Below are 18,516 nucleotides of genomic sequence, written 5' to 3'. Positions count from 1 at the left end.
GGAAGAGCCAAGCATTTTGGTCCCTTTGGGCCTTGGGGTCAGTGGTCTTTGGCATAGAGCAGAACAGTAGAGGCATTTCTTACAACTTTTTGTTTTCCTCCTTCAGTGAATAGTGATGAGGTTCAATTTGCAGTTTTAGAATAATATTTCCGTCTTAAAAGTTTCTCAGGTAAAGAACAAAATATCCATTTGTCAGGTCCTGGGTCTTGTCAGATACAAACAAGTTATACCAAGGTCTCTAGGATTCCACCCAGCACCAACTTTTAGCAAAGAAAGTAACTAACACTGTAGAAGCCACTTCTGGTACCAGCTTCCTCTCAGCGACCTGGTCCATGGTGGGTGGAGGTCCAGCCAGTTTCGCCTCTGGACAGCTGTGAATTCACAGAAAGTGCAGGATGGAGGTGGTTTTCTTCGTTGGCCCTGGTGGATTTCAACTGGCCTCCAGGTCATTGAAATTTACAGAGCGTGTTATTATTTTTAAAATGCAGAGTTAGAACAGGAAATTTCCAGGAGAGTTCTCAGGTTATTTTTACTTTGCCTTTTCTTCCTTAAAAAAAAAAAAAAAAAAAAAAAAAAAAAAAAAAAAAGGACGTATTTTGCGGGTCGGGCAATAGAGATAAGGCAGGTCTCCGTGGTAATTTAAGGTTATTTTCAAGAGATGCGTTTCTCTACAGGTAACTCAGGGGCAAAAGTGTGTGGCCACGTAAGAGATTAAATAATAAGCAAAATGTCCGATGTCCTTGCTTCCTTGAAAAGATGGGGCCTGCCATTTCCTTTTATTTTCACAACTTCTGCTCAACTAAAGCCGAACACTAATAAGCAGAGAGAAAGAGAAAGCTCTTTAGAAATGCTGGGAGTCTGCAGAGCCGTCAGCAGTCGTCTCCCAGGTGTCTGCAGCCCCGAGACAATTACATTCCGACTCAGAATCCTCGAGAGTTGAACCCAGAAACGAACTCTGTTGCAGGTTCTCCCTTAAGGAAGCCGCTGTGCATCACCCGAGGCCAATGGGGCGTCAGGTAGTGCGCCTCCCGAGAATTTGGGGTGAAAGGAGGAAGGGATGACTCTCTCCCATGCCCGCATGCAGACTGCACCGGCTCCGCGTATATTTAGTTGTAATTCCTAAACTGAAAACTGGCTAGTCCTTTTTCTGCTTCAAAGTTGCCGAGTCAATTTCCAACTCCCGGCTGCGCACCGGGTTGCGCGGGGAAAGAGCCTCGCACGCATCTATCCTGCAGCTTCCGGTATCCGTAAGGCTGAGGACTTTGCCGGTCCCGGTCTTTCTAGGAGTAAAGCCCAAGAAAAGCAAGAGACACGATGCGTTGCAAAAGGCAGAAGTTTCATGGAACTCCTATAGAAATAGATTAAAACTTTATAATGGGGACTTCATATAGCCCTCCTCTCCCCAAGTCCTCTTAAGAACTTCAGTTATTGTGTGTTGTTTCAGCAATGGAAATATTTTATCATTGTTCAGAAGACATGACCATATACTTCTCAGCTCTGAAAGAGGGCCTAATTTTAAGTCTTCACGGTGTCTAGACCCACGTCGAGTGGTTACTTAGAACGCCCTGAATTTATGGAGAGTTACCCTTTAATACAAAGCACGGGTGAGCAGCTCTCCCGCCTGTTACTTGGTGGGCTCCGCTTCTTTACCGTCCAGGCGACTGCCACAGTGTCTCCAAGAACCCAGGCGGCCCTCGCTCTGACCTTCCGCTTTTGGGGAGAGAGAGAGAGAGAGAGAGAGAGATTGAATTTCTGGTCCTGATTCTAACGAGAGAGATAGCCTGGTCCAGAGAGCTGATAGCACCCTGCGGTGACAGCCGCACCCAACGACCTTACCTTGTGTATTTCATTTTGGTGCTCAACTCCATCCCTAGAGAGTTGGTGTGCCCCCTCCAATGAAAATACCGGTCATAAGTCTTATGGGACACTGGTTCTCAGAGTGCAAGGAGCCGGACAAGGAGAAGCAGATATTCCTGCCAACTTAAGAATGTCGCTTGAAGGTTCCATTTCACTTTGCCATGAGAATCTCTCGGCATTATCTGCGCTTCAAAGCTAATAGTCAATTACCTAATTGCATGTTAAACCTAGGCGTGGGCAGTGAATACTTCCAAGATACAAACACGTCTGTGAGGGAAAAGTTTTATTTCATTGCAATATTTTGATCACAGAGTTTTCCGGTACAGGATACATTACCATCGCGCCAGGCCCTATCCAGGGTAGCGATACCAGGGCCCTTCCAGGCATGTCGCGAGATGCGCATCTTTGCGCCACCATCTCCCTGCCTAACTCCGCACTTGCGCCCGTTTCCTTTTTTATCCGCCGCGCGGCAGCGCGGAGGTGGCTGCGGGGAGTGAGGGCTGGGGTCTCCCGGGCCGGCATCGCTTCTCTCGGTGAGGGAGGCTCCTGGTTCTGTCTCGAAGCCGTGTTGCTCGCCGCCACCTCAAAAATGGAGACAGGTTCTATCGAGGTGGGAGGGGAAAAGAGGGTATCTTGTCCCGCGGATTTAAAAACTTTTTTTTTCAGTATTATTTCGACGGTTGAACAAGAGGTCTGGGAGTGAGTATCTCTAAAACATCCTCCTCCAAAAGGGGTTTTAAGGCTTACCCCCACCCCCGCCCGTGCCTGCTATTCGGGAACAGGAACTGTCGCTACGTGGGCGCGCCCGGAAATTCCTCAGTAGTCCAAGCCTCCTGTGCGCCCCGCGAGTTTTAGAGTCCCACCGGGGAGGGATGGAGTTTGGGGTCCCAGCCTAAGCCCAGTCAACGGATCCTCCCCACGGTTCTCAGCCAGGACTAAAAAGAGCGCACCCGGTAGCAACAGTCTTCGGGAAAGGTTCGGCCAAGATCTGTGCATCTGGCAGAACTCAGCCAGGGGATCGCGTTTAGCAAAGCTGCATGTTTTGGGGTTCAGTTGATACTGGCTGACTTTACTAGTAAAGCAAGATAAGAACTCTAAACAGGACCGTCATTGTTTTGTAATTCGTTTTTAATAATAAAACAAACACGCACAAATCCACGTTTCATTTTTACTTTTGAATTTTACTAGAAACTCCAAATTGGGTATTACGCATAGCCATTTAGGATGGTGAGGCTGTCGTTTAAATCCATCTTCCCTCAGTCTTTCTGTTTCCTGAGCACGACTGGAGACGACCGCTGGGGCCGCAGGGTCTTTGCTCCGACTTCCTAATTTTGCGCTTCTTTAGGGAAAGTCTCACTTCCGTCGGAGGGCGCTTCCCGGAGCGGGACAGCGGGGCCCCACCCAACGCTAGGGACGTAAGGAGGTGGCCGCACCCCTGGTTCTTAGCCGCGACGTGCGCTCCCTGCCCAACAGACAGTGGCGGGAGAACTCCGGAGAGCGAGGCTCCGGCAGCTCACTCCCTACCCCACGCCCTCCCACTAGGAACCCCCCACCACTCTCCCAGCGTGGTCTGGTTTTGAGGCCCCAGAATTACTGGAGAGGACGTGGCTCCGTTTGTGGTTCGGGGGTGCGAATGCGGGGATGTACGCGCTCCAGCTCTGCCCGAGGCGTTTTGGAGACTTAGAATTTGACTCTGCAGGTTGCAGCAGGAGACTTTGCCCAGGGAGCCCTGGACCAATTAGGACGAACTCGCCCGGGTTAACTCTGTTTCCTCCGTTTCCTGCCCTGCCCTCCCCAGCTGCTCCTTGCTTCTTTCCCAGCTGTTCCACGTCCCCCAGGGCCGGAGGCCGCAACAGGTTCCAGTCGCCGCGTGGCCAGGTCCGGTGCGACAGGGCGCGAGCACGTGCGGCCGAGCGCGCCCCTGGCTTCCCCTGCACCCACAGATCAGTGGTCAGTCTTGTGTCTCCCCTAGTTGTGAGCCGAGCTGGAGCGTCCATCCACTCCAAACTGGGGAAAATCTTTTTCCCCTGGTTGTGGGCTCACAAATAGGAGGGGCAGAGGCGCCGGGGCGCGAGTCGGAGGCGCATCCGCCCTGCGGCAAGGGGCCCCAAGCACCCCCCGCACACGTGTGCCCCGCAAGTGTGCTCCCAACCCCGAAGATCCGAGGAGGCATCGTGCGCGTCCGGCTCTGCTTTCAGGTCTCGCACCACGGGTTGTGAGCCCTAGGCCCGCGCGCCGGGGGATGCGACTCGTCAGGTGGCCAGATGAGTGCAGCGCCTGGAGGGGCCTCAGGACATCCAGTCCGCCTATCCGCCTGCCGCGGGCGCGCTCCTTCCTCCCCTAAAGACACCGCCGACTGCGGGCTGCTGGCTGTCCTCTTCTCTGCTTAGCCGAGCTCTGTAGTCCTCAGCTGGACCTGACAGAGCACCGAGCAGGGACCCGGATCCTTGGAGGGATCGGCTTCCACGCTTTCCTCCGCGTTTCTTCTTCCTCCAGTTGATCTCTCTTACTCCTATTTCTCTATATTTCTAGCTAAAGTTGTGCTTAGAGAAACTAGGATTTCCAGGACACGTGCCGCCAGTCCTAACAAATAGTCTCCGAGTTTCTGTTAGAGACTTCCCTGGGGCAGTAGAGGGTGGTCGAGGGGCAGCTGCGCACGTGAGAACTCCGTTGGATACTAGAAGGGCTTCTAGAGGGACTGCTCCTGCTAAGAGAAGCTCGGGTTAACTATCTCAAATTAACTTGGACTTCTGAAGAAGGTACGAGGTAGAGAGGGAGAGAGGACTCTCCATCAGTAAGCTGCAAGTAGGCCAGTGGTTTTCAAACTGAGGGTCCTGACCCATTAGTGGTGTGTAAAATCCATATAATGGGTTACGATCAGAATTCTCTTTCAAAGAAATAAATGAATAACAGAATAGAAATCACGAGTGCTTTGTACAGAATAGCCAAAGTATAAAAAGTCTAAGCATTGTTAGTTGAAACTTTTATTGGCCCACGGTATAGAACATATTTATGAGTGTGGGTCTCAGGTAAAAAGTTTGAGAGCCATTGCTGACGGAACAGACTGTGCCGGAAGTGAAGGAGGGGGGTTGCCTGTACTGAGAGATGGTGATAAGGGAATTTCAGCACTGTGGTTTTGTGGTCAGTCTTCTCTTTTCTGTATGTTTTATTTATTTTTTTGTCCCCCGTCTCCTCCGTATTCCTCCCCAACTCCAACGAAATTCCACCTCTCTTTATCCTCTGGCCCGTTGAGTGCTTGGAGCCCGGCTGGCCATTGTGAGTAAGGACCAGGGGACAAGCACGCAAAGCCACTCCCTTTGCCTTTTCCTCAGCAACCTAGCACCTGGGAAGAGAGTAAACAGTGAAGCAAGTCGTGGGGGAGGCTAGAGAGAGGGTAGGGGAGTGACCATTACATTGTCCATTCACCACGTGCCTGGCCTTTTCATTTATTGCCCAACACTGGGAAAGAAGCAAAAGCTTTTGAGGGAAATCGGTAGAGACAGGGATGGGTAAAGATAATGAACCTTACTGAGAAAGATCAGATGAGTGGGGACTGAGGAGATGGAAGAGGAAGGGGAAATTTGAGGATTTATTTAATCGAAGTGCTAGAATTGAAGGTAAGTAGAGATGGGAAAGAGGACTAAAATGCCCTAGAAATACAGGATGCCAAGGTACCAGCAATAATATGGATGGGCTTCAAGAAAAAAGAAGAGACCGATAAGAGCAAACAGAAGGGGCACATAAAGGATGCTGGGTGTGGGTGGGCAGATATAAGATGGAAGTTGGATGTGGAGGCCATAGTAAAAGGATTATGTAAGGAGAGGGTGGCTTTAGGTGTGGGAAACCTTGGGTTAATGGGGACCATACAGAGGTTTCAAGTTATGTCATAAAGGAATTAGAAGGAACAAAACCATTGACATGGAAAAGTACTTCCCCTGTCATTCCATTCTAACTAAGGGGTATTGAAAGCAGGCTTGTTTCTTAAGGGGTGCTGCAGTCTCCAGTCTGGGGTAATGTGGATTCTTTTCAAGATTCCAGCCAATGTGAAAGGCAGTACCAAATGGCAGATGAGGCCATGGTTTCTGAGATTGTGCCATCACAATAACTCTACCTGCCACGTTGCAAGGCTAGATCTCATCTCATGTAATCCTCTCAACTCCAGCCTGTGAGGTTCGCATTGTTGCTTCCATTTTACAAATGAGATGAGACTCAAAGGTACTGTCAAATATCTTGGCTTCTAAGTACATGGAATAGCTGGAATTTGAACTCAGAACCAGGACGACAATTCCAACTGCCTTGCTTTTGTGCTACCTGGCACAGAGGGATTGTACCTTTTTCTCCCATAACTTCTGCCAAAACTGACTATGAGCTTCTGTTGAGAGTTGAGAATGTTGTGTTCAGACTTCTGGAGGGGAGAACTAACATGAAATCGTAGTGGGTAGTGATAATAGTACATTGCTCTTCTCTCTTATTTATGAGAATAATCCCTTCTCTCAGAAGGGATTATTTTGATTGTGTTTTGATTGCTTTCACAATTAATGCGTGAAGGAGTTTTGGGCTGCTTGCTTTGCTGCCCAAGAAAAGAATGGGAATGATTGCTGTATTTGTTTTTGTCACCAAGAAAGTCGTATTGAAGGTAATATGAGAAAAATGTTTTTCCTCCTCAAGCTGTTTGAATTTCCTTTTATTAATCATCTGATTTTTAGCCAGCTTCTACATTTCCTATCAGGAAAACCAAATTGTACATCAGTAAGTTCACTTTAGTCACAGCCCCAAGCAGACCACTTTGTAAAAACTGGCTGTGCACGAGCCATTCACTCTTTCTCTGACTTCTCCTGTATTTGTGGTCTGCAATGTTTAACTGTTATGAACATTTTCTTAAAAGCTGCTCTCACAGTCCACCAAATGGCATAAATGGATTTTGCTTAGAGTGTCCAGTGGAGAGTAATATTTCTCTAGAAGGCTATCTGCATCCAAGTTGGCATGGTCAAAGGGCTGCAAAACTAGTCTTATTATGTTACACAATTTATTAAAATATAGCACTTGACAAACAAAATATCGTGGATTTAGGTCAGCTGTTTGTTTATACAATAGATTTTGTTCGTCTTTGACATTTAATTTAAGCTTCGCTTATCTGAGGGCTGGGAATAGGATAAGTATGTTCTGCATGTGTTATGCTTCTTGTTTTATAAAACATACTTGTCTGCAGCTACCCGGAAATAATTCACAATCAGTGACTTAGGACAAGGAAGCCTTGTGACATGTTCTGAAAGTGCCTTTCTGAAATGAAGTTCTGAAAAGTTGAATTATGGAGACCCTAACAGCGGTCTTTATTTTTGAGGAATGAAGACAGCTACATTTGCCTTCTTGGTCTTTTGCTGAATTATCCTCCCTGTATAGTGAATTGATACAGCTAAAAACAAGCTTCCAGAAATCCATAATGTATCTCTGTGATGCCAAGAATCTGTGTTCTGTGTAATTGTCCCACTCTCAGCAGTGCTGGGCAGAATGTGGCTGGGCCACATGTGTGGAAACAACATCAAAAACATTTGACACTTCAGTGACTTATTTTTAATATATCTGAGAAAAATGAAGTCTGTTGCTGTAAAATCTGCACTTGCAGATGTGTTAGCCCTAAATAACCTTTAAAATTGGTCATGGTGTGGTGGGAGATCTTGGTATTCATGAGTGTTTTGACATGTTTGACATTTTATGTATGGTGTACTGCTCTGTCTTGCATTTTTTCCCCCAATAGTGCATGTTTTCCTACTGAAATGCAGCTCTTGGTGTTTATATTTGGGGTCTATAAGTCTCCTTACTGGATGAATGATTTGTTATTATTTATGCAAATAATGTTTTAAATGAATTAATTTATTACTGGTTTCTATGCTATGGCCAGAAAAAGAGAGCTATATAAAGAAGAGATCATTTGATTTTTAGTTTTAAAAGAAAAAATATATTTGATATATGTCAAACATACCAAATTTGCTACAGTCCTGGATTAGCACATAAGGAAAAGCAATTCTATGGGATGATTATGCTTTCAGAAGCTGAGGAATTTGTGTGCCAGAATCTGGTGTAATGAATAGAGGTTTTGAAATCTGTCTGAGTAGCATTTAAAATTGTCCTGTATTCATTTATTTTTGGAAGGGATGTAAAGTATCTCTAGTAGGGAATTGCCAATTGAATTGAGAAATTTAGGTGGCCTTGAGGTAAGTATACTGTAAAAAATCTACATGCCTAAATATAGATAGGATCAGAGATTTCGACAGCAATCTCTGAATAAGACATAGATTTGATACTTTGGTCATCTTTCCCTGTACCATCTTCTATGTTAGTTCTACAGGTAGAGCTGAGTAAATGAGTTCAAAAGATTCAGTGAATGTTTGGTGAGGAATTTTTTTCAAATTTATGAATAACATATTACAAAAAGGATTACCATTTGTTTTCTGAGTGTTGGAAAAGGCAACAACTTTGACTGAAAATCTTCTGCTATCACTTTTACCTTGTGTGATAAACATGGGTGCTACACAAAGTCTGTTCTAATGTCTATTCAGACTTGTCTAAGGATGGATGAATTTGGCTGAAAGTTTTGTAATTCAGAACTAATAAGTTGCTAATTACTTTTTCCCCTTTAAAGTTGATGTTGCTAATAATGTGACTTCCCTTTAAATGTTATTCTCTTTAAGACTGTAGCTGACTCTAAGGCTTTGACATTTTTTTTTGTCCCAGATATTTCTCCTGTTTTTAATCTCCACCTGTTGTCACATGCCAGGACCGTACCGTACCTCCAGGTGGGAGGACAAAGGGGCAACTTTCTGTGTCCAGGGTGTCCGTGCTGCTTTTCCTCTGGAGTGGAAGTTTTATGTGCACTTTCCTATGTACCCTGTCCCTGGGGACTAACACATCACCTCCATGACACACACGGCAGTTGTGGCTCGGGGTTTAACAAGAATACCATAAGTTTACTTTCAGTTAGCACAAGTATTTAATGTCGCATCTTGCAATTCAAAGGGTATCAAGAGACCAATTTGCACGCTATCTGCTACCTACTGGTATCCTCCAGTTTCTCTTCTGGACTCACAAGGCCTTACGTCTTTCACATCCCTTTGAGGATCTTTCTGAGCAAAATTTCTTTCATAAAACACAAAACAACAGAAAACTTTAACATGAAAGGTGCAGTGCTGTTCTTTTAAAAATAGTATTTTGATTTGTAGAGCAATGTGAATGATGAGAGTCTAACACTAACAAGATTGTGAATCTCATTTCCAGTGTTATGAGTTAGGAAAAATGCAAGGCTTCTCTTCAATGTGCAGTGTGTTGTATGTTTAACGTTGCTTTCATCAAAATATGTACTGTTGATTCATTCATTACATATCTTGTATGTACTTAACAGAAAAGCAAGAAAAAGAAAATCAAGTGCTTGTCTTTCCTTGAGTTAATTTCCCTTAACATGTATTCAAAACAAGCATTCCAATGTACCATAATATAAAACAGTTATGGAATTTGATGACTATAGGAAAGTTGGTGTGGGTGAGAAATGCATCCTTCATTAGATTGCAAGTAGCAATGTATGATACAGAAAAGGCAAGGTACTATAAACAGGAAGCTGTAAATAAGCACTTTTTTCCTTTCTGTAACTAGAATACAAATACTTGCATTATGTGGACATATTCATAAATTTTGATGATAACTTAGTGAAACAGGACCATAAATATGGAAAGTAAGCATATTGTTAAACATATATGATTTTGCAATGAATGCTTATTATTCTTAAAAGTCTATGTTCCTATGGCTTTCCCTTAGAGAGATCAATCTCCCGCTACTATGAACAACCTAATCATTTTTTTTTTTCCTCCAGCTGATAACGGTAACTTCCAAAATTGAAGACTGAACTGCAGCAAACTTAACAACCCTCTGATCAAATTACAAAACTGGGGACTGAAAAGAACACGAAACCTGTGAGAACAGTTTCACAAAACCTTTTCTGAAATCTTATGCAGACTGACATGAGCACTGTCACATGTGCTGAAAATTGGTTGAAAGAGCGTAAATAAAATGAACTGTTGTCTGGCAGTAAAGCTGGCTTGTGTGGAGTGACTCACTGGGGGTGCTGTTATAAGGCTTGTATTTAACCTTATTATTAATAATCCTTACAATGGGCAAAGATCACATTAATTACACTCACAAATGGTACAGAATGGAGAACTTGGTGAGACCAGAGAAATACAGAGGCACAAAGAGAGGTCAGGCATACACAGGGAAAATGAAGCACTTCTCAGCTGAGAAAGATGAAAGTAAATATGTCAATACATGTCTCAGCATAATGGATTTGAAATACAGAGTATGAGTGCAAGCGAAAAATTTGTAAAATGCTAATGCTCGGAGTGAAGGCTACATAAAAAGTTCGGTAGAAATTGTCCACGTAAAATTAGAGCCAAAAAGATAAAAAGCTTGTGTGCTTTTAAAGCTGCATGCTCTGTTCTCCTGATCAGAACAAGAGAGGTGAAAATCCTTTTCTGAAGAAAGGATTGAGGAGGCAGTGCCAGAATCCCGCGTGCAGTCTTGAACTTCCCAGCGCCAGAGGGATGTTGACAAATTGGACAGATTTCAGAGAACCACAACAAAAAATGATTAAGGGCTGGAGCAATTGACTTAGGAGAAAAGATTAAAAGAACCAATTATGTATTGCTTGTCCAAACAAGACAAGCAGTAGAGTGGGGAGGAGACAAGAAAACCATGTATGATTATTTGAGGAGTGTAAATACCAAGGTAGGAGTTGAATTGCTTAGATGGGTCCAAGGTGGTGATAACTTTGAGGTAAGGGGAAGAAAATAAGTAAAGAGGGATTTGGTAGATTATCAGAAAAATAATTTGCACGATGTTACTTGTAAAATAATGGAGACAATTTTGAGGAATTAGTAAACTGTATTGCATTATTATTATTATTTTAATGCAAAAAGGACCACTTATTCACTACTAGAAAAACTTTGAGATGAGAAAGAGGAAAACAAAGAAAAAACAATAGTTTACTTCAAGTTAGAATGTGAAGAATTTTATATGTAGTTTAAATTAAATATGACACATTCAAATAAAGGTCAGAGTGAATCTTAAATGAAGCTATCCTAAAAATAGAACCTTTCCTACTTTCAGAGGTCTTCTTCGCAGTAGATCTATTCTTGACCACATATTCTATAGTAAGCTAACCCTACCTTGGTTAATGTAATAAGAGAATTTTAACGTTTTCTTTTAGTAAAATATTCCTCTCATGGAATTGTTCTCCTCATAATGGAAGTGATGCTGATGGAACACAACCCAGTATCAAACATGTAAAAGAAGCAAGACATGCTCTCATTTATCTTTTATTAGTATTTTTTCTGGCATGCCCCTCTGAAACTTGGAGCAGCTTGGAAGGGAAAAGTACAAATGGAATGAAGTGGCCACTTTAAATGATAATAAGCAAGGAGGTGAGGGAAAGGATATTACAAAGCATCTTGCTCTGGAAGCCAAGCAAAGGAAAATATTTCTTCCAGTGTCAATGAGAAATAGAAACAGATCTAAAAATATTAATGGCAAAAAGAAGTAAGTGAACTCAAGGCTCATAAGGACCTCCTGCTTTCCCTGTCGTAGTAAGGGAGTGATTTTTCTGTGCTAGAAGATGCAGCATGTGAGGCAGAGAGATGCAGAAAGAGAATCTCATTAACATGAGCTCTCCACTCCCCATGCACTTTGAAACTGCCTGCTGTCAGGCTGCTGAGAAGCCAACATATGCAGGCTTCTAGGGGTGCCTGCTGCAAAAGGCTGTGTGTAATTATTTCTGGATAGGATCCTATGTATGATTCCACGATAATACTAACTTATAGTCTGTCTCTATTTGAACTGATATTTCCTATATGCCTAATTTAAACTTCTAACAGTAAGGTATCATATTGGGAGCACACAGGTATTTTCTCTTAAGCCGCGTAGTAAACGTTGATGTCTGGACTCTGGTGGATTTACTGTGCTGATTGGAGAAAAAAAAAAAAAAAGCCAACATTTGTTTGTACCTTTTTTTGATATGTTGTTATAGCTTGTGTCAATTATGGCCAGTTGGTTTTATCTGGAGTATCTTTACATTTCTAATGGGTGTGTTTTATACCAAAACTCACCAGATAATTTTAGTTTCAAGATGACATATAAAGTGTCTGTGTGGTGCCTTCTTAGTGTGCCGCAGGAGATCCCAACTGTTCTTCTTCATTATTTGTTAAAAAATGTTTTAAAAAATGCATTACCCTAATAAAAGTCAATGAACTATATTTACTAGACAGTTTTATTAAGTGAAAAGGATGCTATAAGATTTCAGTAGATTTCTTTTTCATTTTGTAAATGGTTATAATTTCTGATTTTATTTTAGAAAACTCTTCAGCCTGGAGATTTAATCATTTTTGCATTAAAAAGCGATAGAAAAGAGATTACACAGGTAGACTATGCTGTAAGCAAACATTTATAATTGCTAAACTGCTTTACTTTTGTTACTGTTAATGATTTAGTGGAAAAATGATCTTACTTTCGCACAAAAAATTAATTAAAGTAAACAAAGCTGCTATCATTGACTTTTTCTTGTAAAACTAATGATAAACTTTTCTAATGAGGAACATTTCTGCTGTAACTGCGCATTTAAACATACCATTGTTGGGCTTCCCTGGTGGCACAGTGGTTGAGAGTCTGCCTGCCGATGCAGGGGACACGGGTTCGTGCCCCGGTCCGGGAAGATCCCACATGCCGTGGAGTGGCTGGGCCAGTGAGCCATGGCCGCTTAGCCTGTGCGTCCGGATCCTGTGCTCCGCGACGGGAGAGGCCACAACACTGAGAGGCCCGCGTACTGCAAAAAAAAAACAACAAAAAAACACTGTGGATAAAGGAGGGGTTGGTTTTTATTTTCAGTTTTATGATTAGCTTATTTCAAACACTCTTAATTCTTCTGATCATTTAAAGGAATGTTGAATTTTAGATTATTTTATTTAACCTAGGTTCTACAACTAATGGCGAAGTCTTTTTATTATTCTAATTTGTTTAATAATCAGGAATTTGTTGTAAGTGATATTAAGGTTTATTTTTAAATTAATCAATCTTTTTCTTTTTTAATCTCGTCATGGCTCCACAGTGGAATCTTAGTCCTAACCCTCCCATTTGCATGCTAAACCTTTTATTTAGATTAATCTTTATATTATTTTGAGCTCAGGTTTTTGACCACAAGACTTCCTGACATGATTATGCTTTTCTTTTTCTTTCTGTGCTGTTTGTGTTTCCTTTCAGTCTCTTGTTTGAAAGCAGAGGACAAGTCCAAACAGGGCAGAGTGGTCATGTTAAGGAAGGTGAGAGTTAGACAATGACAATGCATAAATGAGTTGTCTAGATCCTTGCAAATTCACCAGATCATTGCACAGCATGTGAATTTTCTTTGGATACAAGAACATTATTATTAACTATGACATAACGTGTGTAATCTTTATAATGGCTACTTTGTGGATTAGATTGATTTTTTAAAATAAATTTACTTTATTTTTATTTATTTTTGGCTGCGTTGGGTCTTCGTTGCTGCACGCAGGCTTTCTCTAGTTGTGGCAAGCGGGGGCTACTCTTTGTTGCGGTGCACGTGCTTCTCATTGCGGTGGCTTCTCTTGTTGCAGAGCATGGGCTCTAGGTGCGCCGTGGGCTTCAGTAGTTGTGGCTCGTGGGCTCTAGAGCGCAGGCTCAGTAGTTGTGGCGCACCGGCTTAGATGCTCCCGTGGCATGTGGAATCCTCCCGGACCAGGAATCGATCCTGTGTCCCCTGCATTGGCAGGCAGATTCTTAACCACTACGCCACCAGGGAAGTCCCTAGATTGATTTCTAGGGAAATAGATTGAGGCAGTTAACATCTGTAGTCTTATTAGGAAGTTAAGCACCTGTCTGTTTATAGAATTGTAAAATGAACTTAAAGTGGTCTCACAAGGTTGTCTAAGGCCATCTTTCTTTCACTTGGCCAATCTTGTCTTGCTTCCTTTGCATGTCAAAGACAAGATCCCAGTTTATCTCCAAGTGCACAAAGGGATTGTGTCATGGAATGGGGATTTGAAAAACTTTTTAATGAGCATTTTAACATTAGATGCTAATTACTTTGAATATGCCATTAAAAGGAATGAAAGATTTATCTTTTGATAGTTTTCTGGTACCTATTGAAAATCCTTAGGCACTCAAGTGTTTTACCCCATAGTGCATTAACACATTTATATTCCAGATAAACGTCTCAGAAATGACTGTTTTTAGGCCCACTTTAGGAAGGGCATATTTTGCATATAAAATATTATGATACAGTGACAGAATATTATAGCATTTAGTGAATGATTTCGTGAATACTCTCCCAAGTGTTTTCAGGATGCCAAGTGTATCTAAATTACATTATGTACATTTGGCTTACTTATACAAAATGTATTTATTTATAGAAAAAGTAGTTTTTTGAGATGATTCTTTAACATATGTGAATAACTACCATTGATTTTTTTCCAAGGAATAAGATGTCTTTGAGTTGGTATGAATATGAGAGTTTTTGACAATGGTTGCTTAACACTTTCTTCGTGGGTTTATAAATAATGACTTATATTCTAAAGATGTGCACAGTGCAGAGGAAACGCTTGAGGCCGTAGACATATATTTATTACATATACAGATACCAAATTGCTCTGACACTAATTAGGGCATAAATAATGGCATACGTAACCAAAGGCAAGCAAAACATTGGTTTCGTCATTAAAGTAAAACTTACTTCTTTGCAGGTTCCAAGTTCATGTTTAAAGCAGTCTAGGTCAGATAGATAAAACATAAGCAAGTAGACCTATGCACAGTGCCTGGTCTTTTGTCGTACCGAGTGCATCGAACTCCCACTGAGAGTCTAGGATCTGGAGGCTTGTGGAACTAGGGAGAGTTGACATATTTAATAGAGCAAACCCGTGTCTTAGAGCTTTTTAGTTTCCATAGGTGTCTACAAGATTCTGTACCTATTCTGCTCCCATCGTTCTTTTCTATTTGGAGGTTTTTAGGGAAGAATGAACCCACCTTGTGCTGATATCAGGAGCCCTTCAGGAATTAGATTAGTTGCTTATTTTAAAGCTCTATGTTTTAGAAAAATAAAGGGAAGAAGCAGCCTCCAGTGGAATTATGGCTTTAGAATCTTTTAGGAGTACCCTGGGGAATAGTTCTGAACATTTGGATATAAATGTGGGAGGTGACTAAATGCAAGATTATAGCTATTCCATGACTCAAGAATCCAATGCATTGTATCATGTACAAGGTACGGTGAGATTCGGGGCACTTCCTGTGAGCATTGAAATAAAAGTAGCAATCATCGTAAACAACCAAACAACCGAACAATCATGCTGAGCGTTGCTAACTACTAGCTGTGTTACCTTGAGCAATTTACCTAGCCTATCGATGCCTCAGTTTCCTCATCTGTAAATGAGATAAAAATAGTCTGACACACGATGAATCCTCAGTAAGGTGCGGTTATTTCTATGGCCACCATCTCATTAGGCTCTGAGAAGAGAAGCACTTTTAATTTCAATGCCACCTTCCACTCTAATTAATTTTGCAGTTGTACTTGGTGGTTTGTAATACTGTTCAACGTGGAGGGCCTTTTTTACGTTCATCGAATTGACCAATCTTGACTGCAAATTCTCTATGTGCTAGTGTAGGGATGCTGAGAATACAAAGAAGAAAATCCATAGTCATTGCTCTCAAGTCTATTATAGTCATATAAGAAGGACATACATGAAAACCACCACTTTTGGCACAGTATGTTAATAACTCTACACAAGGACCTCTAAGCCGTGTGTTGGGATGGAGTACCCAAGTATCCCTGCGAGCATCTCTTGCAGGGGAAATAGGAGTTTACTTCGAAGACAAAAGGGAATGTAAGATTAAAGGCTTGGAGATATGAAAAGGCTAGGGTTTTCTGAGAAATGCTGGCATATAAAATCTGAGGGAGAAGATATTGGCAGGTGAGGTTAGACTGATAATTAGAACCTGGATTCTACAAGGCCGTATAAAGCAATTTATATTTTATATTTTGACCAGTTGGCAATTAATGAAACTTCAACTGGGAAGTGAAATCATCTGATTAAATTTTTATAAAGATCACTCTAGCTAGACACGGAGGATGGATTGAGGGTGAGAAGTTGCTTTAAGAAATAACTAATGTGGAACCTAGAAAATAGGTACAGATGAACTGGTTTGCAGGGCAGAGGTAGAGACACAGATGTAGAGAACAAACTTATGGACACCAAGGGGGGAAAGTGGCAGGGAAGCGGTGGTGGTGGTGGGATGAATTGGGAGATTGGGACTGACATATATACACTAATATGTATAAAATGGATAACTAATAAGAACCTGCTGTATAAAAAAATAAATAAAATAAAATTCAAAATAAAAGAAAGAAATAGCGTACGTTGTAGATGTCTAGAGAAAAGATGGGTCCCTAAATTAAGGCAGTGGCAATGGGCACACAGGGAAGGAGACTGCGTCCAGTCTATCTTGGTGTCTGAGGTGCAGGGGTGCTTCAGCCTCACCCCTCTGTTCTAGGATTCTCTCAGTGGTGTCTTGATCTTGAATAGATGTTAGCTATTCTTGTGAGGGTGGAGCAAAGTCAGGAAGGATCTAGATCGCCATCTTGGTGATATCATTCTCCTCATTCGTTTGACACTGGTTACTTATGGGGAGGTGAACAGGACTGGGAGAGGGTGAAGAAAACTTTTCCATTTTATTATATAGTCTTCCACATTGGTAATTTTTTCCCCCAGGGACCATGTACTCATGGATGAATTTTATAAATTAAAAAAATTACTAAATTTTTCTCACTGTCAAATAAAATTAACCTAGGGGCACCCACTCCTCATTGTAATCCTGTGGGCTTGGAATGTTTTCTGTTACTGCAGTTTATACCTTAATAGTTGTGACTATCTTAACTTGAGAAGTAATTTTCTTTTTCTTTATTTTTTTTTGCAGTACGAGGGCTTCTCACTGTTGTGGCCTCTCCCGTTGTGGAGCACAGGCTCCGGACACGCAGGCTCAGCGGCCATGGTACACGGGCCCAGACACTCCGCGGCACGTGGGATCCTCCCGGACCGGGGCACGAACCCGTGTTCCCTGCATCGGCAGGCGGACTCTCAACCACTGCGCCACCAGGGAAGCCCCCTATATATTCTTATTTGCAAACATGATTCAGCCTACTATTTTATCTTGGAAATAAATACATTTTGTACTCATCTAGCTCAGATTATGTTTAAGAACTTGAAGAATCACTGAAACCCTTCTGATCACTGATTTAAATGTAATAACTTTGTGCTAGTATTTATCAGCTGGGGTATCCTGAAGCGTCGTAAGTGGGCTGCCTAATTTTGATCAAATATTTTCTATGATGTTACAGTGCTATTTGTCAGAGCTGGTTTTTTTTTTTTTTTTTTAAACAAGACTTTGTTTTCTCAGAGCAGCTTTAGGTTCATAGCAAAATTAAGAGGAATGTACAGAGATTTCCCATACGCCTCCTATTTCTACACATGCATAGCCCCTCCTGTTATCCACATCTCCCACTAGAGTGATACGTTTGTTAGAATTGATAAACCTACATTGACATCGTAATCATCCAGAGTTCGCAGTTTATATTATGGTTCACTCTTGGTGTTGTACATTCTATGGGTTTGGACAAATGTTTAATGACATGTATACATAATTATGGCATCCTAAAGAGTATTTTTACTGCCTTAAAAAACCTGTTTTTTGCCTAGTCATCTCTCTCCCTTCACCTCAACCCCTGGCAACCACTGATCTTTTTATTGTCTCCATAGTTTTTCCTTTTCCAGAATGTCATATAGCTGGAATTATACAGTATGTATAGCCTTCTCAGATTGGCTCCTTTACTTAGTAATGTGCACTTAAGTTTCCTTCATGTTTTTTTCATGGCTTGATAGTGTATTTCTTTTTAGCACTGAATAATATTCCATTACCTTGATATACCCTAGTTTCCTAATCCTTTCACCAACTAAAGGACATCTTGGTTGCTTCCAAGTTTGGGCAGTTATGAATAAAGCTGCTATAAACATCTGTGTGCAGGTTTTTGTGTGGACATAAGTTTTCAGCTCTTTTGGGTACCTATGAAGGTCTGCAATTGCTGTATTATAGAGTAAGAATATGTTTAGTTTCAAAAGAAACCATCAAATTGTCTTCCAAAGTGGCTATATTAACAGTTTTGCATTCCCACCAGCAAGAATGAGAGTCCATGTTTCTCCACATCCTTGCCAACAATTGATGTTGTTAGTGTTCTAGATTTTGGCCATTCTAATAGGTGTGTAGTGGAATCTCACTGTTATTTTAATTTGTGTTTTCCTGATGATATATTATGTAGAGCATTTTTCATATGTAAACTAGGCATGAAGTAGCCAGAGCATTGGTGTTAGAAGGGAATGATAGGGAAGGCAATAGAATGTGAGAAATATTTAGAGAGAAAATGCAATGTAACTTGGGGACTAATTTGCATTAGAGAAAATGTAAGAGGGAGGAAAGAACAACTAACAAATTAAGAGGCTTGATAAATGGAAAATAATGCTATTGACAGAAATGTGAAACAATTTCAATTCAGGTATCTTGCTT

Source organism: Phocoena phocoena, chromosome 7 (genome assembly GCF_963924675.1).
Source record: "Phocoena phocoena chromosome 7, mPhoPho1.1, whole genome shotgun sequence".
NCBI classification, from domain to species: Eukaryota; Metazoa; Chordata; class Mammalia; order Artiodactyla; family Phocoenidae; genus Phocoena; species Phocoena phocoena.
This window is presented reverse-complemented; position numbering follows the sequence as displayed.